The 22,342-nt window shown below is 43.5% G+C and overlaps 1 protein-coding gene across 13 annotated transcripts in view; it reads right to left on the bottom strand.

Moving 5' to 3' along the window:
• The window catches only part of CUX1 (cut like homeobox 1), a 339,895-nt gene that overhangs the window by 184,409 nt on the left and 133,144 nt on the right, over positions 1-22,342 (bottom strand). The gene's annotated exons all lie outside the window — the stretch shown is intronic.

The raw sequence follows: 22,342 nt of genomic DNA on the forward strand, positions 1-22,342 counted from the left end.
CTTCCATTCCATACCATTTATTAAACAAAAGCAACAAACATATTTAACACATAAAAAGTGATGTCCTTGAGATTATTAATATTGGCGGTCTATTGGCAAAGCCAGAATAGTACATTTTAACCTCCTCCCCTCCTTGAGTACACTGCAAATTATAAGCAATGTTTATAGAAAGATGCTTCTATGTGAAAGGATTTTCATTATCTTCCAAACCACTGCTTCACAACTCACTTTTTAGATCAGAAAACTGAACAGCAAAATGCTACTGAGGAATTTTCTACGTAAAGATGATTACAGGAGAAAACCATTCTGATTTAAAAGCAAAACAGAAAAATATAAAATTGCCACACAGCATTGTGTTGTACCTGTGAGATGCAGGCAGGAGACATTCTAAAACATACAATCCCTGGACTGACACTGTGGGAATCTTTGGCTTTCGGCCCATTTTAGGTGCTTGGGTGGGCTCTGGAAGGTTCTGTTCCCACCTGGGGCCTGGTACTCCCAACACCCCATGACGTCTCTCCCCCACCACACTTGCATGGAATGCCAAGGCCAGGCGTACAGAATCTTGTACCGTGGATTCAGAGCCACTGAGCCACTGAGGTCTACCTCTGTGTCCAGGGAAAAGTGATGCTCAGGACATGGCTGTTTAGGACAAGCAGATGCAGAAGAAAATAGGCAAAGCATTATACATAAACAAAAAAAGGCTGTGAATTACAAATGCATCTTCAGTGTCATAAAATGATCTCTATTTTTGAAATATTTTGTAATCCAGATTTTTCAGGATGTTTTACTGAATTTACAATGCCCTTTCACTTTTGCTCCACAGTAGCTCACGTGCACTTTTGCAGAACAACTGCCTGTAGTTAAGAACTGCAGCTGTCTGGCTGTGGCTCTCAGAGGCGCCTCACCTTCCGTGGCAACAGCCCCGCAGTGGGGCCCTGTCTTTTTCGGGACAACATGGTCTTCCCAAGAGCACAAGGGGCAGGGTTGGGGCAGTGGAGGGGCCGGACTAAGCCACCTCTGAAAGGCTCAACTCACAGGGCTGCCACCACCTCTGCCTCTGGCGTGGGTGCAGTAACTCTTTGGGACCAGGCCCTATGGCTTCAGCAGCAGTGGCTTTACACCTTCAGCTTCTGTTTCAGAACTGCCTCAGCTCTTCCCTCTCCCCTGGTCTTAGTTCTTCATTGTCTTTATTCTGTCTGGGTGGTGAAAGGGTGGGGACTGGATTTAACCCTTGATAGGGACCAGGCAAAAACAAAAGATTAGCTTAAAATGAAAACCCTAGGAAATGTTTATGCATGAGGAGGTTATTTTACATACACACCCAGGGCTAAAAAAATTCTCCAAGTGGACTTACTAACCCCTGGTTTTCCCTTGTTATTCAGGCCTCAAAACAAGAAAATTCTAACTTTGAAAATGTTTTAGGTATATAGTCAAAGAAAACCATTATGTAACAGAGCATATTTCATTAAATTTGACATCGTTAAATATAACGTGTCATTATCTTATGCTACGCTAGGGAAAAAATGCTGCTTATGAAGCTGTGATGTCACTGATTTTAATACTCTGATACTGAAGATGGTAAAATGTATAAAACTATGTGTTATAATCGATTAAATATGAAATACCACAAAATGAACTAAAGTTAAAACAACAGGCCCCAAGTTGTTTTTATTTTTAAACTATAGCCACCTATATTTCAGCAATTGCAGCTCTGATTTTTTAAAGGGTCTTCTCTTTTAGATATGTACTAAAATATTTATGGATGAAATATGATTTTTGCTTCAAAATAATTTAATGCGGAGGGGTAATGGGTAAGAATGAGGACAAAACAAGTGTGCTGACAGGTTGATGATTGTTACAGATGGATGATAGGACACAGGGGTTCATTGTATTTCTCACCCTATCTTGTGTGTGTTTGAAATATAAAATGTTCTGAAAACACTATATTTCACTCTGAGACACACAAAGCCTACAACAGACCGATCGTATAGAACAGGCCAAGAAAGAATTATGAGATTGGGGTGAGAAGCTACTTCTCTTAAATTACAACCTACCAACTAGTTAATGGTCACCTTCATCAAGTTAACCTGGAAATCTAAGGGTCATCTGGTCCAATCTCCTGCCCAAGGCAGGAGATCTCACTGTGGTGGCCTGGCCACAAGGCTTGCCCTCCCGAGGCCTGACACAGAGGGAAAGTCATAGTGTTGGAAGATGCCTAATCTTAGATCAGAGTTTTCAAATACTGTGCTACCAGCACTACTGCCAAATGCTGATATTTGGAGAAAAGCTATCCTGAGATGGGTGCAAATAATGTTATTACCAATAACTATTCATTGGTGAATAATCCAGTTTTAAAGGAAATGAGAGTAGATTCAGGGGGATTCCACTCTCACTCTGCTTTATTTATGATGCGTTTTCTTGAGTGGGAGATTAAAAAAGCAGTGACCTAGGTCCGCCCATGGGAACATGAATGGCTGAACCCTCCTCTCCTAGACCCAGGACTGTCCACTGACGATGCCTGGTGAGTGGAGCTCAGCTACCCCTTCGGCATTTGAGAACCCCATTCTTCTACCTCCATGCACCTTCCTCTCCACCCATGCCTTCTCTCTGGACCAAACATCACTCTACCCATTCCTGTGTCTTCCAAGGAAAGCCCTCCTGCCTGGGGTCCTTGCTCCTTGGGCTGCTCCAGGTCTCATACCCTTCTTCCGTTCTAGATACGAGATGTCTTTTAGTTGTTTTGAGTCCCTGTCAGTGTCTACTGCCATCTACTCCCAAGATTTGTACTGTGCAAAGAGCCACCGGAAAGCCCTCAGTCGTATTGGAACAAAGTTCTACAGAATGGGATTCTCATAAAGGCCACTGAAAATATATATTAGCGCTACCCAGCTATCTGAGCTGCCCCAAATAAAAAGATTCTGAAGGTTTTTAAAAATACAAAATAACAAACACTCAGATTCCAGATTATACAAATGCTAGGTGTGGGTAATCTGAATGAAATAATTTCTTTTTAAAGAAATTTCTATATAGAATATTTTCTTAAAGGAAAATGCAAACAAGTTTAAGAAACGGAGTCCACCACTTATAAATATATTAAAACATAATACATATAACATTAAAGTACTGCAGTTTAACAAAACAATAACTTTTCTAAAAATGATAGCAAATTAGTGATTTTTTTTTTTCAACCAAGATATTTAATCAAACTCACAGGAGAAAATGGCCTCTTTTCTACAACTTAAAGCCAAAATACTGAAGACAAATTGTACAGAAGCACCTAGCTACTGATTCCTTATTCTGATGTCTTCAGGATTCTAAAATACCCTGATGATGGTTGAATTATCCTTATTAATAAAGAAAAACCTACACAGTGCACTGTATCTACGGCTAGTCTTATTTGACTATATGTAATACAACAATTTACTTTCTTATTGATAAGCCATCTCTTCTAAAAATAAGTCTATGCCTATTTGACACGGATTTTTATAAGGTTCTGATGGCACCAATGTGATAATCACAATTACCTGTAAAAGAAAGATTGTTCTTGGTTCTTATTTCCCTAGACATCATTTAAGATAGCTAGAATTCTCCCTTATCGTGTACACAAGAGCAAAGACCAGGTATGAAGTTTTAAAAAAATAAGATGAGGTATATTATATGATGCACAGGTTGTAGAGCTCAACTTAAAATGCAATTCAGTGAAAACTGAGGTTTCTCTTTGTCTCAGGGTACTGAAACCTTCGCTTCCCATCTCATCACCTGAAGATGAAGCATGCAGCTATCAATGAAGTACCACATTTTTGGTTACTTTTATAGACGAACACATACTCCTTCCAATCTTTGTGATAGAAAAAGGTAATTTTAAATGGCATTTAAACTGAAGTGTTAAATAAAAAATATCTTTCTATACAACAGCAGACAGTATGTCCTGGCAATTTCTCAAAAGATTTTAGTTCACAGATTTGAGAAAATTCCATTAGCTTTAATTATTTATCAGCAGTCAATTTAGATTACTGTTCTTGACCTATTTTTACAGTGCATGGGCCACCCAGCAATGAAATAAATGAGTAGTCCTTTTCTACAATGGTTGATTTTCTGAAATAATAGAAATCTAGTTTAAGGAAGGAATGAAACCCCAAACATATAATTACCACAATATATAACCTGCCATGCTGCCTTTGTAGCTGGATAAAATGCACATCTTTGTGAGTTTTTTGGTTATTAAATAAGATTATCTTGAAAGGGATAAACTCACTCATGCTATAATTTCTTCCCATTTAAATTTCTTTGCTCCATTTAAAACATGTTCTGCATCTTGGCAGAAAGTCTCTAATACTGATGGATGTGCCTTTAGCATTGTATCTAATAAAACTGTGTAATGGGAAGGCCTGGCTTTGTGGAGCTGGAGGGTGGGCAGGAGCAAAGGGGAGCACGTGCAGGGCTCGAGCAGAGGGTCCTGGTGGTGAGTGGAGAGGGCCAGCCTCAGGGCACCCGAAGGCAGAGGGGAAAACTGCTGGGTTCTCGCAAGAGTGAGTGGTAGTATTCTTTAGAAAGACTTTTGATGATTGAAAGTGGCAGTTTTATCAGATTGGTAATGCCTGAAATTGAACCTAAGGTGATGAAAGCTAAGGATGGTGCCCAGGACAGAGGCCCCTGTTTGAAGGAAGACCTGATAACACATGGCAGTCGCTTAGTGGTATGGGAGAGCCCAAATGCCACTAAGCCAGCGGTCCTCAGAGTAAGGTCTGGTGACTCCTGGTTCCCTCAGACTCATCCAGGGGTCCACAAGGTCAAAACTGGATTCATCTGTCTTTTCCGTTCTCATTCTCTGATAGACGTATAGTGGAGTTTTCCAGATGCTATGTGACATGTGATAACGTCATTACTCTGATGTAACAGCACATGTGCCTGTGTAGTCTTTCATCTTTAAAAGGTCTGCTTTAATCTCTAACACAGCCACTACTGACAGACACACACAGACACAAAAGCCTTCTGGAGTCTTCAATTTTAAGAGACCAAAATGTTAGAGAAATGGCAGCTCTAAGGTGTCTGGTCTTGGAGCACAGAATCGCATCCAATTGTTGCCAGGACACCATAGCTGTCCTCCCCCAGCACCTCATGGCGTCTGTGGGCCTGAGGGCTAGGAAGCATGGGCTCTCACAGCCTGTGCTGGCATCACCCCTGCCCAGTGGCACAGGGAATTACAGCAGGACTCTTGGTAGCCAGGATTTCAGTGGTGGGGCAGGGGAGGAGGCAACCCCAGGTACTTCTGACTGATTTTCTAAATATATCTAACATGGCTTTAGGTGTGATTTCAAAATATTCTTCCAGTCACCATCTTAATAAATGCCCATGTTTAAACCTCTGGTTTTATTTCAGAACTTTGAAAATACTGCTGTGATGTTTTTGTATGTACACATCAATAGGTTTTGAGTTTGTCAAAGAGAGGGATAACGGCATACGCATAATTTGAGCATTTACTATGTACAGTGAATGAGCCAGCTGCAGTCCCTGCCCTCATGGGGCTGACATCCTAGTACAAATGATGAACCAATGCTGGACTCCTAGTAGACCACTGAGGGACTGTACACACCCCAACTCCATTCCTGGGACCACGGATGGTGCTCAGTCCAGAGAAGACACTCAGTGAATACTTAAGGACTGAATGAGTGAACAGAGATGCTCTCCCAGACTCATTGGCAAACTGACCCTTTTTGCGAATTGCTGCACAGGGGATTCATGTGCCAGATAGGGTACTTGCCCCAGACATGCCTTTTTACCCTGGGACTCTCTGAAAAGAACCTGGGAGCATTACTCCTATTTCACCACAAACCCACTATGCATTTTACTCCAGATCTTAGGCCCTCCTAACATTTAGACAAATGGGCTATTTTGAATTAGAGCACAGATAAATCCTCCAGTTTGATGCTTATACTTCTAGGAAGTTATCCATAAGGATGATAAAGAAGTAGGCAGAGATTTATGCATAAGAATGTTTAGCATGTGTTATAGAAAAGAAAAAAATCAGAAATAATGTAGATGCCAAAGGTAGGAAAGTACTTATTAAATAAATTTTAGTAAAGCAATACAATGGCATATTAGTCAGTAAAATTATTTTTCAAAGGATAGCCCATATCATGGAATAATGCACATAACTGGCATTTATTCAACAAATATTTGTTGGGTAGCTATTATAGACCCTCAGACACTATTACAGGTGATCCTCTTAGTGGGGTGAGAGACAGACAAATCACCACCCCCAGGAGAACACTGAACCTGACCTAAGATCTGGAAGATGAGGAGGGGTTTAATGGGGAGGAAGAGGGAAAAAGAAGCCACAAACTACAAAATGAGTTTACGGTATGACCCCCCTTTTGTAAAAAGGAATAAACATAGATATAAGCATGTGTTTGGACAGGAATAGTAAGGACGACATCAGTGTTAAATGGTAGACGAACGGAATTACGACTTACTTTCCATTTGTCTTTAATTGTATACTTTTAACATCAAAAACATTCTTTTGAAAACTGAGGATGGGAATCAAGTGATCATTTAAAAAAGTAAGATGACTTTTTAAGGTTTACAGAGCAACTCGGTTACCCCCCTTAGCTCTCCAGTGGCAGAATTTCCTGATGTGGTGACGTCCATGTGGCCAAATGATCAGCCAAGCGTTAATTCAGTCTGCACAGCCCACAAAGAAAATAAATACGATACGTGCTAATGAATAGCTAAACTATACATATTTCTCAAAGAAAAAATTATTTTATAAGCTTAAGTGTTAGCAGAAAACCTACTGGTCCATCATTTGTTTTATATTTTTTTCATTTATATGAAACACGGTTTTCATGGTTGGGGAAAAACCGTGCTACCAAACAGGATGTACAGCATAATCTTTACTGTTGTAAAATATGTAATGTTTATGAACAAAAAAAAAGATTAGAAAGATCTACAGCAACATGTTAACATTTATGTCTAGATCTTCTTTATACTATATCCAAATTTCTATAAAAGCATTCATACTTTGTATAATCAGAGGACAAAGTCACAGATCTTAGCCAATATTGGGGAGATTTAAAATATCGTCTCGAACCAACACTATAGGGGCAGGGACAGCCCACACACAGATCCCAGACATAAGATGTTAGACTCAGCAGGCAGGCAAATCACAAAACAAGGACAGATTTTGCCAAGGAGATAGAGAAGATTTAAAATCAGATCTCATACATGTTCCTTCCTAGTCCTCGTCTCAGTTTTCTTTGTTTCTCCATCCAAAGGCTTTACTTCAAGTTTATTCATCATTTGTGTGCAACTAACTTACTTAAAATTAAGCAGTGTGGAAAAGATATACCTTCATCTTATCTTAACAATCAGCATATATTGTTTATTAACATTTACTCGCTTCGCAGAGCTGCTCAGAGGAGTAATTAATAATAAATGATGGGAAAATCTACTTGTAGATGCGGAACACGCTATAAACGCTTTCCCAAACACTCACTCAAATGCACAAATGGAAACAGAGGCAGGGTCTTTCACTGGCAGGGCCCTATCTTTACTAGTAGTACAACGTGCCTGGTGACCCCTGAGCAACCAGAAAGTACCATACATATGGGATATCAAACAGAGACCTCACAATTTTTACATGCATTTTCCCTTTTGGAAAATACTACAGAACTATGGGAAAATAAAATGTAGACCATAATTTCTTAATTTCTAAATGGAATTATTTATATCATATGGCTGGAAACCAAGTCTAAGAAACATGTGTGACTTGGGCAACTAGGGAATTTAAACCTTTGGAATCAGATTTTATGTTTAAAGATGATCAGAGGCTTCCTAGTATATTATTTAAACCTAGCAATGTAAGAGAAATAAAAGCTCCTAGGGCAAAGAAAGGATTCTCAGGTGCTTCCTGGCCTTCGTCCTCTGCTTTCGTCCCCTTCGGTATCCCGGATGGCAGATTAGTATGCTGCTGGGAAGGGGACCCGACCCAATCAACCAAAGGAAGTCCATTTGAGGGCATCAGGAACCACCTCTTTAATTTTATCCAGTCTTATTCCTGGGGTCCCAGGCCTCAGAGATCCTAGAGCTCAGGGATGAAGTTTATGATACCCCACAAGGGCAGGAAGAAAAGGTGAGTTACTCGCCATGCTGATTATGCTGTGGCCTCAAAGTCCAAAAGATACTTCATTCATTGACTTTTCACTCTTGTTAGTCTGTATAACTCAAGGGGTATATCTGCAAAGAATTCTTAATATTGATGCGTATACCCAATTTGCAGTTCTAGGCATGTATGCCATTTCAAAATTAGGGTGTTCCATGGGAAATCCTGGGTGTGCAAGGGTGGCTTTGTGGTGTGAGTGAAGGGAGTACTGAGTGCCCCTTTGAGATGCCGTAAATGAAGCTTCTAAAGGTACTTGTAAGAGCTACCCACTGGGAAGTCCACAGAGGTCGGCCTCTTACAGGGCCTGTTGCCTACGGAGTGCCAGGGCCCTGGATGGTAAGAATCAGACATAGGTTGGAAACCGCTGGACTTAGGGAAACACAGGGCTGGGTGTTCATTTTTAATCCTGTCCCTGGAAATGGAGCCACGAAGTACATCTAACTCCATAATAGATTAAAGAGAGAAGAGTATGTATATGAATAACTCAGTCAGAAAAATACAGATCCCTTGAATTCTGGTGTGAGAGGGAGTGTAACTAGTCACAGAAAATATACTGGATATGTGAACCTGGGTCTGCAGATAATTGCTAACACTAAGAGAATTAGTATGTGTTTTGGTAAACGAATGGTTTAAAATACTTTCGAAATTCCTCTAGCAATCTTTCTCAGGCCTGTAACCAAGTACTAACTTTTTGCACAGTCCCGGAATTTTCTTTTGAATACATAGTATGGCTTCTTTGTAGTGAAACAATTCAGGAAAGAGATAGAGTTTAACAAATTCTATATCTCTTGGCCGGAGCTGCTGGCCCTGCTAGATGAATCATAGAGAAGTCCATAAATGTCGAGGCATTTGCACAGACTTTTCTTTTCTTACCATATATGGCAAATATAGATCTATTTATCTCCAATCATCTCAGCTTGAGCTTTAGTGTTTTTCTTACCTTATTGCCTTTCTTAAAAATTTTTCTTAATCTATGACTCAGCCACATAAGATAGTACACCCAACGACAGCGCTGATATTCATAACCCCAGGCTGGAGATTTTTTTTTTTTTTTTGGTATGAGGACAGAATGTTTTACATCAGTAAATATTTGAGGTAGGTCAAAGTACCTAGCTATTTATGTTCTTGCTGTATTTTAGCTGAGCAACACAGGGTATATAAAGATTTCCACAAGCATTTAATCTGAACAAGTTCACTTGCCCAAGGAATCATGTTTCTTATCACACAAATGAGAATCAGCTAAAACATGGGGTTGGTGCTGATTTTTTTTTTCATATATTCTTTAAAGAGATAAATACCAAAAATATTTTCAGGCTTCTAAAAGCTGACTGCAGGGAAATTCCATGACTAGCTAAGAGAGTTTAAAAATGTTCACTACATTCATTCATTTATCCATCTACCCATCCATCCAACCACTTACTCAGTAAAAGTATACTGAGAGTCAAGCTTATAAAGATGTGAAGATGAATGGCCCTAGGCCTGTTCCACCCCAAGGACACAGAGTGGGAGCAGGACAAAGAAAAGGGGGGACAGAATGCTCCAGGTTTCAGAGAGAGATGGCTTTGGTTGGGGCTGGGGTGATAGGTATACTAGAGCTTTGAGTGAAAAAATAGAGGTGGGCATGGAGAGGAAATAGGGCACAGGTGCAGGGCATGCTGTAGAAAGGGAACAGTGAAGATACTGCAGCTGCCCAGAGGAAGAGCATGGGCCAGCTGGTCCTCCCAGGCACAGGGGTCTGGGAGGTCTGGTTGCTGGGGGCTGCCAGGAGCTGGCCTCTTCATGACCCCAGGCCATACCTTCACGGAGTCCAGCCAGAGAGGCTGCAGGGTAAAGTACAGTTATCAGTCTACCTTCTTTTACTTTTATGTTCCCCTTGTGGGAAGTGCAAAGTCTGTACACATAACCTTTAAAAAGATGCTGAAGGTCCACAAAAGGTAAGTAAAGAAAACTGGCAGTAGAGCCCAGGGTTCAAACATCCAGCTGTCCAACCTGAGGCTAAAAGGATTCACTGGCAGATGTACACAGCAGCCTAAGACACATAATTACTTCCATCAGGTGGCTCCTTGAGACTCTGTGTAAACAAAAGGGTGTCTGCTGGGAAATGTTCGTGTATTTGGAGGACCACTGGATGGTCCATTTATAAAAGTAAATAATGTGATATCAACAACATGACCACCTATGCTCAAAACGTCATTTGATGAAACAATTTGGAATATCCTTTGGAAGAGCCCTTTTCTATAGTCCAAAATTATCTATAATAAAATGTGTATGTTAAACTCAAGAATCTAGATAAAATAATAAAAACTCTCCCCTCGAATGAGGGAGCATTCAGTCTCCTGCGCTGGCTGGGTAGCAATTCCACACGGTGGCTCTTTCACAGAAGGAGTTAACGAAACAGGCAGAAGAGGCCATCTTCTCCACACCACTGCTCCCCTAGGAAAGCGGCAAATCTTTCCAGAAAGGCATTCATGACTTGGTTATCTTGGGGAAAGAGTTTAGGGGAATGAGTGGCTTTTGCCAGGCAGAGGATTACAAAATCAGAGTACGCCCTACTGCAAATGTTCCCTGCACGTCAAGTCCTGGGCTTGGTAGTACTTTGAAATATCTCCTTCTTATGATTTTTTCTCTGTAACACGAGGCTCTTATCTGATTCCCACTACTTGGTAGGAATACTATGAGAATAGATGGCAGCATAGACTCTAAAATGATATATCCAGAGAGGGCTTCTTCCAAACAAAATATCCTTTTGAGGAGTTGTAGAAATAAAGTTCAATAAATTAAAATATAATACGTGCCTTAGACTGTGCAATGTAAACGGAAAGCCTCCAATTGGCATTATTTGGAACAGTCGGCAGTCACTGCTGTACAAACACACAAGCCTCTCAGCTCCACTAGTACTTCACCTGAGCCTCTTTGGGACACTCTTTATCATGCAGATGTGCATGCATATAGACACACACACACAAGAATCAACTCCATTTCCACCGTCTCCTTCCCCCTCTTCCAGACTACAAGCTCTTCTGGGTGTGGCCTTATAAATAACTAATACTCAATGCATGTATTACCTAAATACAGATTTGACTCAAGTAATGCTATGCACAGTTCAGTCACTCTGCAAATCTCCTGTTCTTATGTAAGCACACCTGCAAAGTCATCCTTACAGAAAATTCAAATTGACCTGGGTTGAAATTCCAGCTCTGCCATTTAACAGCTGTATGAATTAGGCTGCTTATTAAACTTTCACCTTTCTGAACCTCAGTTTTCTCTCCTGTTAGGAATTATGTTACTAGCCTTATAAGAACAATATCTGGCATACAGTAGGTATCCAATAAATATTTTTGAATGAACACAGTAGGTCCTCAATATATCTGTTACTGTGAATGACAATGATGATCTCATGACATTATCCTCGTCTACATGTGCAGTACTCAGAGCCTTTAAACCTCTATGTCTTTTACCTATGTGGTCTGCAAAGTGTTCCTTTGTTATAGGTAGGCACTCAGGTATCTAACCTGATTGATGACAAGGCTATTATTTCTTCCTGGGCACTTAGTCAGGGGCTTGGCATTTACTGGGTGTTTGCTCCATGCTACTGACTTCTGGCCAACCAGCATGCTCTCAATAACCCCTGCTCTCTAAGGTCTTCCCCTCAGGCTGCCAAACGCAGTTCATGACGTCTTGACAGAGGGCTTTTCCCAAAGAGAAGTTTCCAAATGTGATCTCTGCCTGCTAGCTGGTAGCCAGGGAAAGTCCATTAATTTCACTGGCTTCCTCCATTGTTACTCTAAACTTGGTACCTTGCTCTCTTCTCCCAGATGACGTGGGCATGACTTCCTATGCCCATCCTGTAAGCGTGTGGCATTTTTATATCAGGGAATCTGGTACTGACAGCAAGGGAGGCTGCTCACTACGTTTTTTTGTTGTTTTTTTTTTTTTTTAAAGAAGTCTACTGTTCTGAAAGAAGTCTACTGATCAGAATGACTTTTCATCTTCGAGATCCCCACGTATGCTAAAGACACTCTCTTGATATGTTTTAACATGTACCAAAGAGAGATTAAGCTAAGTGAGGCATGCCATTCACGAAGGCTCACTGAAATTATGCCTGCTAATCTTTTAAATGGCAAGGACATTATGCAATACAAAAGGAATCTTAGTAATGCTAAAAGCTTTTACCCAACTAAGAAAGTCTGAATTTAACAGAAACACACACTAGAGATAAAGAAGTTCAAGAAGGCTAGCCAAACTGTCCCCCACACCCAGCACAGAGAAGGAGGAAGGAGAAAGATCCTATGTTAAGAGAGAAGAGGTGGAGGGTGCAAGGCAAAAGGCAAAGGGCAGAGGCTGGGGTTTAAGATCTGGCCTAGGCCTAGTTAAATCGTTTCGCTTGTGGAAAGAGGCTTGCTCCTTGGTCTGGACTGAGCCATTTCCTTGGCCTTCTCAGAACTAAACTGCTCTGCTGCCCACTGACAGCCTTCCCACAGCAGGTACATTAGGGTGATGGGTGACACCTGAGAGAAATTCTAAGGGCATCATTTCATGTGGCCAGCATCATGGCAGGTGCCATACTGGGCTATTTCATGTATTTATCAGTACAGTTCAGGTGTGTGGAATTATCCTCGCGGTGTACACAGGAAATCTGGGGCTGGGAGAGGCAGTGTTTCACCTGAGGCTATCAGGCCATAATGCAAACTTGGGGGCTGGCTGGCGCCAATGCTACTACACCATGCTGTTTCCTAAGCTATATTTCATCTGAACCTACCACAGGTGGTGGGCCAAGTCTTTGTATGGGACAGACTGGTTACTCACTCAGACCTGCTGGAGTAGGTGTGGCTAAGGAGTTCCTGTGCCTTCTTTCTTTCCCTTGCTATCTGGAACCCTGACCTCACCTCTGGCGAGCCTGAACTGTGATGAGTGATCAAGAACTCAATTTATTTCTGATATACTACACATGAACCTGTGCCTGCCAAAAGAAAAAAAAAAAAGATCTTATAAAGGGCCAGCCTGTGCAAAGTCATGATTTCACATTAACTGTACTTTAGTCTCTCTTCTTGAAAACATTGTTTTGTTCACCTTAAGCGTGCAATTTGATACCATTACATCCCTACATGTGTCTTACTTATCCTACCTAAGTAAAGGGGCCTTGTCACCACATACGCGTGTTCACAGCAGAGCAGGACAGTGAGACTCAACCTTCAGGTGCTCCTGCAAATAAGGACTGAGAGTCACTCCAAATGCGGGAAGCAGCAGGGAGTAGGGCCTGCTCATTTACCTCAAAGCTCACACAGGAAAAGAAAGATGTGTGTGCAAATGACACGGGGTGGGACAAAAGAAAGTCATAAGTAAAATATAATGGATGCTCAAGAGAGAGAAGGCCATTCTTGCTGGATCAAGAAAGGCTTGAGACAGGCACATGTGAGGTGGGGTAGGGGTGGGGGGCTGTTTTCTATGAAGAGGCAACAGAATAAGCAAAGGAAAGAAAGAAGTGAGCCAAAGGTATGTTCAAGGAAAACCAACATGGGGTGAGGAGTGTGGGAGACAAAGTCAGCCAAACCAGGCCCCTGAGGGCCATCTGGGCCACTCACATGGCCTAAGAGATGAGGAGAGCCACCGCCCACGGCAAAGGAACACAGGATCGGATTGGGGCTTGCTTTAGGAAGGTTCACCTGAGAGTAGTTTACATGATGAGCTGGAGGGAGAAAACATAAAGATGAGGACATTGATTAGGAAATTAATTCTAGGCAAAGGTGGTGAAACCAGAACCCGGGCAGTGGCAACTGAGAAGTAAAAGGAACACGATGTTCTCCAGAACCAAGACGAACAGGATCTGGCAAGAAAAGTGATATGAAGAGGAAAGAGATGGTGGAGATGAAGTCAGTGTAAAAGGTAAAGCTGGTGTGATGTGGTAGGTGGCCCTACAGCCGGGTGTGAGGGGTACAGGATAAGAACAGGCCTGGAACAGTAAAGAAGTACTTGCTTCTGGAAGCACTCGCAGGACTCTCCACAAGGACAGCATCATCTGGAGAAATGAGGCCCTGGGGGCTGGGACTATGGGTTGGAGGCGAGGGGGTCCTGTGGACAGAGCCTTTGGGGGTCATCTGCATATTAGGAGAGGGAAAGAAGATACAGGACAGAAAAGTTACAGGTACTAAAACGGCCAACAAGATAAGACCTACGGAAAAAACCAAAGGCCTTGGTGAGTGGTATAACCTGAGAGAGCAGAGGGACTAAAACTCAGAGGTTAAGAGCAACTTGACATAAAAAGTTCAGACTGAGGGGGCACCTAGGTCTATGCCCCTGCAGAGGGCAGAGGCAGAGTTAAAGAGAGTGACACCAAGGCAGCTGGTTGAGAGCCACTGCACTGAGGATGGCAACAATAATGAATTTAAAAAAGAAATAAAAAAAATTTCCACATGGAAAATCTGGAAAAGTGAAGGCTCTCCACTGCAGTCTACTCTATATTAGTCCCACCCCGTGTCATTTGCACACACATCTTTCTTTTCCTGTGTGAGCTTTGAGGTAAATGAGCAGGCCCTGTTGCTTGTTGCTCCTGTGCCCCCAGCACGTGTGATTTCTTGCTGTGGTAGTTGCAGTGACATTTAATCTGATATATCTAGCAGTTTTATTCCAATCCTGCCATAGGCATCTTGTTCTAGATTAAATCAGTTCTGAAGCTGAAGAGTCAAACTCATTCACTGAAAACCTTATTTTCCCTGAAAAAAAAAAAAAATCCACTCTACCTGGGTTCTCATAGGTACTGACTGGCATTCCGGGGTTCTCCTTTAAGGGAAGAGTGCAGTGTGTTTAGCAGTTGAGAGATTCTAATAAGGCTTCCCTGTTTAAACCGTAACTAGACGACTGGCCTGGTCATTCAAAAACGGATTAGCAACTGGAGCCACTGAAGTGGGCCCAAAGAATGGAGATTGACCTACGTGCCAGTTAACCCCTGCCAATCTTTGTTTTTATTCCCAGGTTAAAAGGAAGAAGATTCTGGAACAAAATATAAGTGGCTTTCTTTCTTAAAGGATGCAGCTCCACCTGGAAAGCTTGTACCTACTGCTTCCCAAGGTGACCAGCTAATAATCACAAACTTAAACTCCTGTGGCCTTATCTTTCCAAGCTAATCTTCCATCATCCCTAAAAACCGACTGTCTGGCTCACCCACACAACCCACTCATTCCTCACTGTTTTTCTCTTTGGGACCCTCTGAGCTGCTCTTTCTTCAATGAAGGGGCCTAACAGAGGCCGTACCTCCTGCACCTCCAGGAGCAGGTTCCAGAAAGGGACATGATCTTTCCAGAAGGCAAAATGATCTATGTGCTTCCCATAGGCTATGCTGTTGACTGTCCCCTCAAGAGTCCCCAGCCTCAGTCAGAGGTGGGCTGGGGGTCCAAGGTGGATGAAGTAGAAAGGACAAACTCAGAATTGACGAGGCAGAGCTTTGGGAACCACATGGCAGGAAAACTGGCCTCAAGAAGAAAGAGGCCAGCAGTCCAGATTCAAGCCTTAAATGACACAAAGGTGGCTCCGCAGGTCAGGGAAGCACTAAGGCTTGGCCAGTCCCTGCTTTTCCAAACCTCAGAGATGGGCAGCACTGAATTTAGAAGAGAAGAAAAAACTGGGAAGGCTGGCACAGGCAGGCACCTGCAAATGGTCAGAAGAATTCTTCTTTCTAGAAGGCACATGCAAACCGCACAGGACTCCGGACCTAGGGCCCTGAGGCCCACCACTGGGCCAAGCAGCCAGGCTCATGAGGAAAGAACAATGACATTAGTAAGAAGCACTGAAAAGAGATATTTTTGATGCATCCGTGGGAGTTTTCTATGGGACCTTCTTAACTCTACCAAAGGCCTAGTTCTCAAGTCTCCAGTGTTTTCCAGTCAGAAGCCTTCTGCAGAAGGCAAATGAGGGGTATGAGGGGGACATAAACTGTAGAATTACACCTGCAACAAGCAGCAGACCATCCACCCCAGGATCACAAGCTACAGCTGGCTGCCAGTGTTTTTACGACTTGTGAGCTAGTAGTGGTTTTTACACTTTTAAATGTTTACATAAAATGGTTTTATAAATATCTACCTAATAACTGATTTTGCCCCAGGCCTAAAATATTGTATTTGGCCCTTTAAAAGAGAGTTTGGGGCCCCCTGATCTAGTCCCTTATTCTTCTCCTTACCACTCCCCTGTCACAAGTATGTGTACCTGTGAGGAGAGGCGCTGCTTCACATTTGGGAAATTAGGCCATGTGGAAGGAGCCAGGAGATCGGAGGCCATGTCAGCCTCATCACTGCCCACCTGTGTACCCTGGCAGGCATCACCTTGGCAGTTCCCTCACCTGGGAAATAACTCTAGCTAAAACGTTGCTGTGAACATTAAATGAGGTGTAGAATATGAATCTACTTTTTAAAAGCTCAGAAAACTTTGGGGATGAAAGTTTATTGTCATTTGTGGTTATTTATGAATTGATTTATCACCAAAATTTATTTTTTCTTATAAACACTGAAACCTGACATTTTCTCCTAGTCCACAGGAATATAGAATGTGGCGGGGGTGGGACTTGCTCAGCTGCAAACAGATGACCTGAGCAGTCTAACTCATGTTCGTATGATCCATTTTCATCACCAGGTCAGGCTAACCTTCCTGTTTGTACCTTGCTAAACCCATCTGCCCAGGGGAGAAGCCACCCTGACAGCTAGAGGCAACTTACCCACTCTACACTCTGCCTTTTGGAAAATCTTTTTGGCTCTTCATCCAGATGTATGTTAAGGGTGACAAAGGATTAAGTTGTACTTTTTAGGAAACCCAGACTACCTCAATTATAACACAAAGCATGGAGTAATTCAGGGAAAAGGGTGGTATTTCACATCCGAGGTCATTCTAAAACTGGGGTTCCAACTTAACCTAAGTGACACCATGGTGACCTTAATACCTCATGAATCCCTCGCATTTAACGGCCTATGAGGTGGGCAAGTATGTCACTCAGAATGAGGAATCTGAGGCTTAAAAAGCCTGGACGACCTGATGCTGGCATGGAACCCAGGCCTCTGACCCTTGGGAGAGCCCAGCTCTGTCCACGGCACAAGAGCTCCTTCCCCTCAACCCCAAGCACCTTTCAATAAGGCAATCGAATTGTTATTATTTGCAGATACAAGATGGGTGGTCTGCCCCTCTCAAACTTTAGTGCATTCAGTAAAAGCAGTTCATTAGTAAGCAGGCACTTCCAAGTGGCGGCTAGGGCTCGTGACTTCGGGCAAACTTGTGATCCCTCTCTCTAGGGGGAAGGAGTGACTTCTGCTCAGCACACACTGAGTGCCTGCTGTGCGCCCTGTGCCTGCGTGTCCAGAAAAATCATCCTGGCCTCTTAAGCTGGAGTTCCTCAGGAGAGTAAACATGAAATAATGGCAATATAGCAAGAAAGAAGGCAAAAGGAGCACGTCCAAGACATATACATAAACTCTAAGGACAACAGGCCTTAGAATATGCCTAGGCTGCACTAGTTCATCACCTGCATGAAGCCCACCCAACACCCCAGGGAGAAATGGGTGCTGGTCCTGTGTTCCCAGTACTCAAGACCCAAGACACCCTGTTTACAGGTCTGAGACCCTCCTTGACAGTCCTGTGTAGGCTGGGCCATATCTCACTGATGTTCCCACTCCTAGCACAGGGCCTGGCAAATAGGATGTTTTTACTCTAAATGTTTATTGAAGAAATTAAAGGTGGAGAAAGCATTGCCACTCCCTACCCTTCCCCCAACTCATAGTCAAATAACCAAGAGCTATTCTGTGAAAAGACAACCCAAAAATCCAACATGATGTTGTTCAAGAGGAACAGGTCATTTGGACCCCTTAGGGGCACCTAAGAGAAACGCTTATGGCAGGCCCGTCCAGCCTGAGCCTGGCAGGTGGGTGGCTCTATCATTCTTAAGAGACCCCGAGCTAACCCGTGAACTCCCCAAATGAGTGAAGCCTGCAGGACATCAGTCAAAAGTAAATAATGTTTAAAAAGAACTAAATACTGATGAATACTTTGCCACCCCATCAGCCTTACAGGGAACTGCACACACCCAACCAAATAAACAGTTTGCTAAAGCGGAGATGAATGTTTGAAGGAGAAAATCAGGTGCCTGTAAGGCAAGGCTGCTCACTTTGCTACGGCCTCTATGTGCCCACAACCTGTTATTTCTGGAGCCCTCTAATGCAGGATGAGAATGACTGACTATACAAGAACATTTTCAAATTTCAATGTATATGAAATATATGTTGCTCTCCAGGTTCAAAACTGTTTAAAGTCTTTAGAACTAATGTTATATTCCCCATGAGGCGGATGAGAAAGAAGCTGGGTTAAACTGGCAGGCTTGGAAAAACATTTGGAAGTGGTTTCATTGACAAGTTGCATGTGAGAGATGCTGCAGAGTCCGATTTCTATTTTAGTGCTAACATCGGGGAATAAGCTTAAGACACATGTGTCTCAAGTCAGGGCAGCTGCTTTTCTAAACAGCTCAAAATAGAGACTCTAACACACACACACACACACACTGCTTGCTTAGCAGCACACACTGCGCTTAGCAGCACACACACACAACACTAACGAAACGAACAGGCCCTGGGTTGGGATAAAGGGTTTAATTTTCTTTCCAAACCTAAATACTTCAAAACCTATATATTTTTAAATAAGACCCAATTCAATATATTTGTCAGTAATCTTAAACTAGGCAGCCAGACCACTCACAGGGCAGTACAGACCCTTGGGAGTGTTTAATCGTGGCAGTGGCCCTACTGCCGCAGATGAGCACATCATACTCTGTCAGGGGGTCTTCTCAGGCGGTCTGTCACTGGCCTCAGTGGAACAGTAACCATACTCAAACTCTCTAATCATGGGTGTTCTCTGGGAGTGGTGGCAATCCTGTCTGGATGTAGCTAACATAAGTCAAAGAAAAGTCAGCTCCCGAATTGCTATGTCTGCTAGAACAGTGGTCCCCAGCCTTTCTGGCACCACGTACCGGTGCTCCTATGATAATCTAATGCCTGATGATCTGAGGTGGAGTTGAGGTGGTGATGCTAGTGCTGGGGAGTGGCTGCAAATACAGATGAAGCTTCACTTGCTCGCCTGCCGCTCACCTCCTGCTGTGCCACCCGGTTCCTAACAGGCCACGGATCAGTAGCAGTCAATGAATTCAAAGGGCCATACATAGGTGCAGCTATGATGAGGCCAGGAGGAGATAAAAATTCTGAGAGAGAGGAGGTAAGAGCTGCTTCTCATGGAAGCACACCAAGGTAATAGATGGAGACCCTAGGAACTGGTCCCCTTCCCATATCCCAACCATCAGATCACCCACCCTGAGCTGGCACAGGGACAGCAGATGCTCTAAGACACAGGATTTGGTGGCATGGCAGTGGCCAAAGTATCTTTCCTGCCTGTCTGCAAAACTGGGAGGAAGCTGGCAGGCTCTTGGGTGTGCCAGGCTCTTGAGGAGGGAAATGCTACAGGAGGCACCCCCACAGAGGTGTGGCCCAAAGGCCACGAGGAAACACACTTCAAAGCTCTGCCATAAACCTGAGAGATTTATGCCCTTGACATAACAACTCTCCTTAAGAAAAGGAGGAAGAAAGAGCTGGACGTTGACATTTAAACAAGGAAGCAGCTCCCTGCCCACACGTACCACACAGCCTACTGAGAAGTAAGCCCTCTGACCCACCAGGGTCTGCTCAGGGACCAGATTCTGAAGCCACTTTCTTTGTTCCAAAGGGCCAATTTTTTTCAACAGTGATGGGTTCATCTTCAGGAAGACTGAAGTCAGAAAAGCCAACCCCATCCCTTTCTGTCCTTCCTGAAACTCTACAGGCCGAAGCGGGATGAAAAAATGGCTTTTCCCATGCTTGGAGGTGCTGGTGGTAGGTGAGGATGACAGATGCCTTTCAGGCAGTTCTGGGTGAACCTTCTTCACACCCAGGAGCAGGAAATGACCACCTTACCTCTGTATCCCAGGTACTGTTGACACCCAGGAAACATGTAGTGAAACAGAAGGTGATCTTTGCTGAGACTCATGATGGTACAGTTCCGGGCTATGCTAGGTACTGGGGTGGGGTGGGAGGGTGCATGGTCCCAAGTTGGAGTCTTACTTTAAGTGCTAGGTTTAAGACACAGCAGCTGAAGTCAAGTGACTGACATTGGGCAGTGTGTGCTCCTGTGGCCCAGCAAATCCTGAGATTGGGGGACAGAAGCCAGGCCAGTGAGAGCTGCTCAGTAGGTACTGAATGGGGCTCGGGGTAGGAGCCTGGAGTCTTTAGGACTGGACACTGACCCACAGTGAACTCTCCTTGAGATCCTCATTCCGGGAAGGGAGGAGCCTGAGGACTGTCAGGAAGCTTGGCCCCAGAGCATGGGCTCTGAGCTGTGCTTGGCCAGCCTCCTCCACTTCTCAGACTAGGTGGCAGTCTGTAAAATGGGAAGGAAATAAGACAAGTGGCCAGGGCAGGCTGAAGTGCACACGGTGTGCCGAGGAGGGGTCCCGGGGGGCAGGCCCATTTTGGTGAACATACCAGACAAGTTTCTACAAGAGGCTAACAGGAACACTGAAAGGGGAACACAGTTTTATGGGTGGACACAAAGTAAGGACAGGGCCATAGTAGAGGAGAAAGAGAAGGCAGTAGGGGGGCCATAAGAAAGAAGGAAAAAAGGATGGCAGGAAAAGAGGGTGGAAATCATAGTTAAAGCCTGTATCTTGGGAATGTCGTTTCACTTTCTCTCTTGGAAAGCACACAGCTCCTGCATTCACCTTGGTACTGCCACCTCCAGATCTGCTCAAGGCCCCTCCAGGCTTGGTCACGGCAGGCTGGGCAGAGACAAACCAGGAAAAAAATGACTTACTGCAATATGCCTGAGCAGCTGGGCCTGGCTGCCCAGAGGCATGGGCTGCTGTCCACTCCAAAGGCCTGAAAGGGAGACTCTGCGAACATTAGCCAGGCTCGAGAGCATGGGACCCAATTCTGAGCAGCCTTCCCTCCTGCTCCCTTGCCTACTGCTGACCTAGAACAGAGGACAGTGACTCAGGAAGTGTCTATAGTCACCTTCCAGCCATCCTCACATGTACGGCCTCCCTGGGAGCTCTCCTCCATCAGAAGGTCAGACATCTCCACCAAATGTAAAATAGGCAGATGGCCCTGCAGCTCTTGGATAAATATGAACAAGCACTGCCAAGCTTACTACAAACTACCCACCAATCTGCTAAGTCCCCATAAACACAAATTGCTCTGTGTTCACCAGGGTATCGTCTTGCCTATGGGACTAGGGCCAGACCAATGTGCTTTTTAAATATCAACAAGAGTTTTGTGCAAGTAAATCTAATCTCTGATGACTACTATGTAAAGACATTTTATAATAGTCTGTAGGATCATTTTTTACACTTGTTTTTATACTCTGTGATGAAAATCACTTGCCAAGTAAACTGCTGCCTTAAGTTCTGACAATGTTTATCATAAATGACCCCTACTTCAGAGATATTTGATTAAGGTCATTTAATCAAAAGGCATAAGAACATAATTAAGACAAGCAGGTTCAGATGATGTCTTATAAGAAGGAATCCGGACTCATTCATTTCAAAAAGAATGACAGAAAGAACAGGAAGAAGCTGATCAGGTAAGCAATATGCTCTGTCACTGTTCATGGTTTCTGTAGTCTATATAAAGACAGTTTTCTGGAGTCCATGTGGCAGGAATAAGTAAACCAGGGTGGCTTTAAGGGGCCTTCTCAGGAGAATGTGAAGTGTCCCAAGCAATCCAGGGAAAATGGTGGAAGCTGGGGACGGTGTGCCTGGGGGCCCCAATCCCCAACAGTTTCCAGTAATGGTCATGGGCAGGAACAAAAGCCACCTGCATTTCTGTTTCCCTTCTGGACAAATGAGACAACTCTTGAGTTCTTGAATGCCCTCAGAAAACTAAACCTTTTATAACATTCTTGGAAGGTGGGTAACAAACAGGTTCCTGAAGGCAGCAACAAAGAAAGCTAAAGCCTTTAGTGAAGATCCAAATGCAAGTATCTGGGAAGAGAAGGCCAATTAAAGGTGTACAAGGCTGGCCAAGATGTCCCAGAGAGATTGTTGCCAAGAAAATACCAGCAGAGATAAAGGAGAGAAAAGAATGGTGATTCTTAAGGTATGATGGAGAGAAAAATGAATGAACCTAAGGT

The sequence above is a fragment of the Pteropus medius genome, unplaced genomic scaffold (assembly GCF_902729225.1).
Source record: "Pteropus medius unplaced genomic scaffold, Ma_sr-lr_union100, whole genome shotgun sequence".
Classification (NCBI taxonomy): Eukaryota; Metazoa; Chordata; class Mammalia; order Chiroptera; family Pteropodidae; genus Pteropus; species Pteropus medius.